Here is an 8,950-nt window from a genome sequence, read left to right on the forward strand (position 1 = left end):
ATAAACTCTTTTTTTTCTCAAAAGAATATCTTCCCATAAAGTTTTTTATTTATACTACTACTTCAGCCTGGGGTATCTTTTCTGTCTCTGCCTCTTTAGCTGAAGAACTCCTATTTGCCATTCATTACTTATATTACTTGTAATCCAGGGGGCCTTCTCAGACTCCCAAAGCTGACTGTTCCTCCTTGCACATGTTCCTGTCACAGAACTCATCACATCATGTTTTACCTGCAGATAGCCTAACTAGGTAGAAAGCTCTTCTCAGCCTTTTTGGCTAAGATCAAGTGTAGCATCTGTTCTTATCAGTTTAATATCTGATATTTTCTCTATCTGAGGCTATATATTAAATGCATTTTCAGAGCAGGGAGCTGCAATAGGAACTTACTCTGCAGGGAGAAAAAAAAGAAAATGAAAAAGGAAGAAAGAAGAAGAAACAAAGGGGGAAGCACTTTGAAAGCATACATATTATATCCAGCGCTATGTACAGAGTCTTGAACGTAGTTCAGTTCAGTTGCTCAGTCGTGTCTGACTCTTTGCGACCCCATGAATCACAGCACGTCAGGCCTCCCTGTCCATCACCAACTCCTGGAGTTCACTCAGACTCACGTCCATCGAGTCAGTGATGCCATCCAGCCATCTCATCCTCCTGCCTCCCTTCTCCTCCTGCCCCCAATCCCTCCCAGCATCAGGGTCTTTTCCAATGAGTCAACTCTTCGCATGAGGTGGCCAAAGTACTGGAGTTTCAGCTTCAGCATCATTCCTCCCAGAGAAATCCCAGGGCTGATCTCCTTCAGAATAGTAGCCACTTAGTAAATATTTGTTATATTTTTAAAGAAGAGCAATATTCTCAGTGTCTGTCATTTTTTCCAAAGCCAATGAAATGTTATTTTGGCAAGTAATATCCCCCATTCCAAATATCATTAAAAACAGAATAAATTCTCTTTTAATATTGATTTAGCACAGATCTATCTTGAAAGTAGTAATTAAAATGACATTAAATAGTTTATTTGATATTTGCTATGTAGTTTATTATAGTTTTTCTTCAAGGACCTGACCAATTGGTTGAGTCTCTGGAAACAAAATCTGCTGGTCTCTATGTATTTAAATTTTTTTACCAAAATAGTCATTGTGCTGAGTTTATGCCAAAAAAAAGTATTTAAAGTTATATGCTTTCTATGTAATGCTCCTATATAGTTGGGTGAATGTTTATGAATTTGAATGTAACGCATTTAATTTTATTTCTAACCATTTTAGGCATATATATTAGACTATTTTCATGAATACTGTAATTGTATTCAGAGAATACTGTTTCAACAGAGGGGAATATTTCAAATGATCTTCAGAAATATTTCACATGCAAAGGATAATTATTTACACATATTACTATGGCATCTGCATATCAAAGTATGATAAATATGGAGTATACAATTCTTTCTTTTCGATTCCCAAATCAATTTAGTGATCAAATGTTTGAAGGTACCTTCATATAAAGTACACCAGAACAAGAGTAGAGCAAAATATTTTGCTTAAGCTCTGTTAAAATATTTCCTTAAAAATGTATTCTGTAAGGTTGGTCAGGTCCTTTTAATAGCTATATTGGACATATTAATATTAGAAAAAGTAGGTTTGAGACAAGAAATATTACTTGAAATAAAGTCGTTTCTTAATAATAATAAGATCAACATATCAGGAAGATATAGCAATTACAAATTGTACATACACAGAACCAGAGCCCCATAATACATAAAGCAAAAAGTGAAATAGCTCAAGGAAGAAATAGACTATTCAACAATATTAAAGATTTCAATACCTATTCTCAGTCGTGAAAAGAATAACTAGGCAGACAAAAATATAGAAGGTTTGAATACATTATCAACCAACTTGACTTATTTGACATCTATAGACTGATCCATTCCAGTAATAGCAGAATACATATCATATCAAGTGCACCCTAACCATTCTCCAGACTATATGCTATGCCAGAAAATAAGCCTTATCAAGTTTAAAAAGATTAGAAAAAAACATCATCCAAGAAACAACAATAAAACCCAGAAAAAGGTAAAAATAAAAATTTCCTCTCACAATGAAACTATACATTAAAATTCCAAAATCGATTAATTCATGTAATGCTAAGAAAGAAAAATAAATAACAATTAGGTCATAAGTTAACTCCAGGTAAAGTTACTGATAAAAAAGAGTCACACAAAGATTTAAAGTATTTTTATATAGAATATTTAAAGGTTAAATAAAGTAACAATATTAAAAAATAACAGAAACATAAAGTAAAAATTCTAGAACAGCTAGAAATAAAAAATGGTGTAAATTATTGAAGATAAATTATAACCATTGAAATAAAATATTATCAAAGAGAATTGATAAATAGTAATGGTCAGGAAGCAACAGTTAGAACTGGACATGGAACAACAGACTGGTTCCAAATAGGAAAAGGAGTACATCAAGGCTGTATATTGTCACCCTGCTTATTTAACTTCTATGCAGAGTACATCATGAGAAACGCTGGACTAGAAGAAACACAAGCTGGAATCAAGATTGCTGGGAGAAACATCTATAACCTCAGATATGCAGATGACACCACCCTTATGGCAGAAAGTGAAGAGAAACTAAAAAGCCTCTTGATGAAAGTGAAAGTGGAGACTGAAAAAGTTGGCCTAAAGCTCAACATTCAGAAAACGAAGATCATGGCATCTGGTCCCATCACATCACTTCATGGGAAATAGATGGGGAAACAGTGGCTGACTTTATTTTTTGGGGCTCCAAAATCACTGCAGATAGTGACTGCAGCCATGAAATTAAAAGACGCTTACTCCTTGGAAGAGAAGTTATGACCAACCTAGATAGCATATTCAAAAGCAGAGACATTACTTTGCCAACAAAGGTCCATCTAGTCAAGGCTATGGTTTTTCCAGTGGTCATGTATGGATGTGAGAGCTGGACTGTGAAGAAGGCTGAGCCCTGAAGAAATGATTCTTTTGAACTGTGGTGTTGGAGAAGACTCTTGGGAGTACCTTGGACTGCAAGGAGATCCAACCAGTCCATTCTGAAGGAGATCAGCCCTGGAATTTCTCTGGAAGGAATGATGCTAAAGCTGAAGGTCCAGTACTTTGGCCACCTCATGCGAAGAGTTGACTCATTAGAAAAGACTCTGATGCTGGGAGGGATTGAGGGCAGGAGGAGAAGGGGACGACCCAGGATGAGATGGCTGGATGGCATCACTGATCGATGGACGTGAGTCTGAGTGAACTCCGGGAGTTGGTGATGAACAGGGAGGCCTGGCGTGCTGCGATTCATGGGATCGCAAAGAGACATGACTGGGTGACTGAACTGTACTGAACTGAATGAGTAATTCATCTAAACAGTTATGTTTCTCTTTTCCATTCATTCTTCTATGTTGACTGAAAGTATCCAGACATATTGCTAAATTTGTTCTGTTTCTTGCTCATTCATTCGTCCTCTCACTCAACAGATATTAATAAATATATCCTGTGGCAGGCAGAGTTTGAGATGCTCTCATAGAGCTTACATTCTAGTAGGAAGAGATGTTCATTAGTTAAAAAATAATTTCTATTATGTGATAAGTGATTTTAAAGAAATCACATTTCCCTCTCTGAGTTTTAATATAGTTTCTGACTAGAGAGAAATCTTTCTTGGAAGCTTCCTGGGACAGCAAGTCTGGATTTATACAAGGTTATTTAGCAGGTTAAATAGCTCCCAATAGTGAGTGTAGTCCAAGCTGCTGGCTAAGGGGTGAATCATTATGGTAGTTAAAATGTCATTGTACCAATAAGTGTTTCTACTTTAGAAATAATTAGACTTACAGACATGAAATCCAGCATAAGAAACATAAAAATATAGGACCTAACAGCTGTTTAATCCTGTATCAGTAAAATATTTCTTTAATACCCAGTGCAGATGGAGAATTAATTGAGGAGACAAGAAAAGCCAAAGAAGAGGCATGGAAACAGAACAGAGAGAATATTTGATTAGGTTGCTTTCCTTTTCTTTTTATTTTCCTCATCTTATTTAAACTGGTAATCTATGGTCATAGATTTCAAGATTGTCATATATTCAAGTTTATTGTACTGTATTTTATATATAAATAACTATGATATTTTGTACTGTGCCTCTTTCATAAGCAACACGTTCCAACAAGTACTCTTATTGCCCTTGTAAGTCATAAAAAGTGTAGTCTTTTATTTTTTAATATTCACTAACTTCATTTTAAACCAAGTTGCACAAAATGGGTTGGGGTAAAATAAAAAATTGGGATAAAATGGATTTATCCCTATTTTCTAGCCCCAAATTATCTGAATAAATTTAAAACTTTCCAAGATTCAGGTCTTAGTCCAACCCAAAGTAAATATTATTGTCTAGCTTAATCCTGGAAGTAGTAAATTATACACATTTGCTACAGAACATGTCAATTATCTCAATAAATACAGTAATAGTAGACAAATATAGACATTTTAGAAGAATGGAATCATTGAGGAAAGCCCATCCCATCTGCTGAAAGGGTGAGCCTTCATAACACTCTCAAGTGGCAAATGAGGAGCATACTTTTTCCTTTGAGAGATGTTTGGTTAGCATCTGCAGGAGCCAGGGAAAACACCTAAAACAATAACTGATGCCTAATACAAAGCATAGTCAGGTTTCTTTGTGATTTTTATCAGTCCCTTAGGGAAAATGATGTTGTTGAAAATCACTGCAAAGAAATAATTCTCCAGAAAATACATCATTCAAATGGCTTTTCTATCTTACATATCTGATAAATACAGGAGTAGGAGAGTATAGCTTAATGCTCAAAGTCAGAGACTTAAAGGAAAGACACTTATTTTAGTCCTGAATGGAAAGGCTACATTTCAAGCTCAGACCAACACACCAGGAAAGAGAAAAGGCAGACAGAAAAGGGTAGGTTTATATACTTTAAGAATTATTCATATGATAACATCTGAAGGAATCTAATGCAGCTACTCACATATCGTCCAATGAGAAAACAGATTAGAGTTAAGAGACTTAAGTCTTTTGTATGGCTCTATTATTGTGTGATTTCAGAGAAGTTAAGCACTTGGCTCTAGCATACCAAGCAGAGTGAATTGGAGGCTATAGCACCTTCTCTTCTCAAGTTATATTGTTAGGGAGATAAAGCAAAGGGGATAAAACCCATGATAAAATTAAAACTTCTACAGAATTGTGATCAACTACCCAAACAGAGGGTGCTCAATAAGGTTTTGCAGAAATCAGTAAAGAATCTTTCCCAAGTTAATACTTACCTTGTGTAAATGCATATTGTTTGTGAGTCTCTTTCCTGTTACATCATTAGCAATCAGTATAGCTCTAAGAAAGAATTATGTCTCAAATAAGAAGCAAATTAACCCATCTCAGGGAAATGAACAGCTATTAGTACACACAAACTTTAAGAAATATCTGCTCTAGCTTAAGAAATTCAGCATATGAGAGATGCAAGTGAGTTCCTGCCGTAAATTCATCCTATTCTCAAGACCTTTCAAATGGGAGATTGCACACCTGAGTTCCTGTCATCTCCAGATCCCATCCCGAGCTGCTCCCACCATTGCTAACCTGTGTGCCCTAGGGGTGCCTGCTCTTTTCTTTAATAGGAAAGAATCATGAATAAGTTCTTGCCAGTTTTTCAGGTAGAAGAGGTGATAGTGGAATCATTTTATTTTAAGGCATCACTTGGCCTAGCACTTGGCCAAGTGTCTTAATTTTCAAGTCGATTTTTTTTGCTTCACCTTCCATTCCTAACTTCCAACTTCCAGGGATAAATTCCTATAAGAATGATGTTCATGGAAATTTGCCGGGGTCCAGCCCCGGTGGATCCAGGGTGATTCAAAGGGGAGACAGGGTAGGCGAGGAAAAAACTTATTTATTTATTAACATAAGATTAGATTAGGAAGAAATAGTGTAGTGGGAAAATTAAGTGGAGAAAAGAGGCTGAATAAGTTGGTTTACATGGAAAGCCAATAAAGTTCCAGACAAGGAGCTTGCACCATCTACATTAGGCCACCGGCGTCCTCTTAAATAGCGGGGGGCACCCCACCTTGGGCTTCCTCTCACATGGATCTTAGAAGCCAGGGCAAGTAAGTACACATGGTGAGCCTCCACACCTCAGATGGGAATTCAGCCAGAAAATAGAGTAAGGAAGAGACACGGGGGAAACCAGTCCTTCCAATGACTTGCCCAGCCTCTATTGTCTAGAAAGGCCTTTTATACCTTTTTGATTGTACATAGAGATCAATGGGTAATACAAAATTATGCAGCATTAGCAGCCCAGACTCTTATCAAAACCAGGCTTTTCTCTCTGCATACCTGTCTTGGGTAATTTACATCATCTTCCAGCCAAAAGGGCCAAATAACATTTTGCAGCCTTTTTTCTGATAAGGGTTTGTCAACCAGAAGACTTATTTGTGTTGTTCTTCTCAAAGTCTGGTGCCACTCTCAGAAAGCACTAAATAAAGTTACGTTCTTACATAGCAGAGCTACAGCAATTTATAACAAGTAAAAGGAGTACAGTGATTTATAACAAAAGAAGAGTAATTAACTCAAAAGTCTAGTGTTGCTAACATCAGAACTACTATATACCTTTTTCCATATCCTGATTACATTGATTAACATCCTCCCAGGTGCCTAAAAGATAAAGAATATGGAGGCCTGGCAGCAGTCATTGAGTCAACAGTGAAATCCGTCACCAATATGATTTTTAGCTCTTTAGAAAAGGCTCTGCATCTTTAAGATGTTTTAAGCTTTGTGCCTCTCCTGGCTGGGGGGCTGTAAGCAATTCACAAGCTGTAACCAGACCTCCTGACCTGCCTCTTGAGAAATCTGTATGCAGGTCAGGAAGCAACAGTTAGAACTGGACATGGAACAACAGACTGGTTCCAAATAGGAAAAGGAGTACGTCAAGGCTGTATATTGTCACCCTGCTTATTTAACTTCTATGCAGAGCACATCATGAGAAACGCTGGACTAGAAGAAACACAAGCTGGAATCAAGATTGCTGGGAGAAATATCAATAACCTCAGATATGCAGATGACACCACCCTTATGGCAGAAAGTGAAGAGAAACTAAAAAGCTTCTTGATGAAAGTGAAAGAGGAGAACGAAAAAGTTGGCCTAAAGCTCAACATTCAGAAAACGAAGATCATGGCATCTGGTCCCATCACTTCATGGGAAATGGATGGGGAAACATTGGAAACAGTGTCAGACTTTATTTTTTTGGGCTCCAAAATCACTGCAGATAGTGACTGCAGCCATGAAATTAAAAGATGCTTACTCCTTGGAAGAGAAGTTATGACCAACCTAGATAGCATATTCAAAAGCAGAGACATTACTTTGCCAACTAAGGTCCGTCTAGTCAAGGCTATGGTTTTTCCTGTGGTCATGTATGGGTGTGAGAGTTGGACTGTGAAGAAGGCTGAGCACCGAAGAATTGATGCTTTTGAACTGTGGTGTTGGAGAAGACTCTTGGGAGTCCCTTGGACTGCAAGGAGATCCAACCAGTCCATTCTGAAGATCAGCCCTGGGATTTCTTTGGAGGGAATGATGCTAAAGCTGAAGGTCCAGTACTTTGGCCACCTCATGTGAAGAGCTGAGTCATTGGAAAAGACTCTGATGCTGGGAGGGATTGGGGACAGGAGGAAAAGGGGACGACCGAGGATGAGATGGCTGGATGGCATCACGGACTCGATGGACGTGAGTCTGAGTGAACTCCGGGAGATGGTGATGGACAGGGAGGCCTGGTGTGCTGTGATTCATGGGGTCGCAAAGAGTTGGACACGACTGAGTGACTGAACTGAACTGAAAAAGTCCGGGGGAACCTGTTAGGCAAGCTAGAGAGTTATCAGAGGGGGTTTGAACTGAAACATCCCTTTCAAATGCAGAAGACTAAAGCCCTGAGTTAACTTTTTCCAGAGAATGTCAGAAGAGTGAAAAAGTACAATACAATAAGGCAGGCAGATTCTTATTTTGGGGGTACATGCTCAGGAAATACCAGCGGGAAAACCTGAGGCCTGACTCACCTTGCCCATCAGGCCTCTCTGCATGACCTTGTCATGGGTGGGATTCCTCACGCTGGCTCCCGGCAGAAATTGTACTTGATGAGTTAGATCCTTGAGTCTTCTTCCAAAATTACAAACAAGTTATTAGCATAGGAAAATCTTTTGCCAGAAAACTGTTTTATATGTGGTTTTTTTGCTAGGTGACCTTTCAATACTAGATTAGAAATCAAGGGTCCTCATTTTAAAGACTACTCCATAAAAAGCATCAATGATACCCTCTGAAAACTGTACTTATTCTTTAGAGACATTGTGTCCAACCCAGGAGAAAGAATAAAAACTCATACAAGCAGAAGGAGAAAATATTTTTTTGTCTTAGCCATACTATTTATATTTTCCTCATTAAAAAAAAAAAGTTGCATCAACCTATATTCATATCCTTGCTTTGAGATCAGGCAATTCTCTTGCTCAATAATCTGCTACCCTCGCAGTGCTTTGCGCAATAAAGTTCAAATTGTTTTATTAAACACTTAAGTACCTCTTGATTTAGCTCAAACTATTTTCCTGGTTTTAAACTTCCTGTTCCCCATTTCCTCCTGTGCCTTCCACAACACACTACACTGAGTTACTCCTAATTTCATTTAAATACTCCTACCACAAAATATCCAACTATAGATTTGCTCACATTTTTAAAAATCTAATATATTCTTCTTTCTACTTACTGAAGTCCTCCCCCTGCTCAAAGCTTAGCTGGAGGTGATTTTATCTGTGAAATCTAGTCTAGCTTCTGTAGTTAAAATTTAATCTCACCTTCCTCTCTGCTCTCATGGTTTTGTGTACTCCTTCCATGTCCCTGCTTTGTTTTTAGATATTTATGTGCCTGATGGTCCAACCCAATAGGTTGCAGGATCCTTAAAGCA

At 37.8% G+C, this 8,950-nt stretch overlaps 1 pseudogene; it reads left to right on the plus strand.

The window, feature by feature from the left end:
* Positions 1 to 253: 253 nt before the first annotated feature.
* Positions 254 to 385, plus strand: LOC128051840 (uncharacterized; annotated as a pseudogene).
* The last annotated feature ends 8,565 nt before the right edge of the window (positions 386 to 8,950 follow it).

Source organism: Budorcas taxicolor, chromosome 7, assembly GCF_023091745.1.
Source record: "Budorcas taxicolor isolate Tak-1 chromosome 7, Takin1.1, whole genome shotgun sequence".
Classification (NCBI taxonomy): Eukaryota; Metazoa; Chordata; class Mammalia; order Artiodactyla; family Bovidae; genus Budorcas; species Budorcas taxicolor.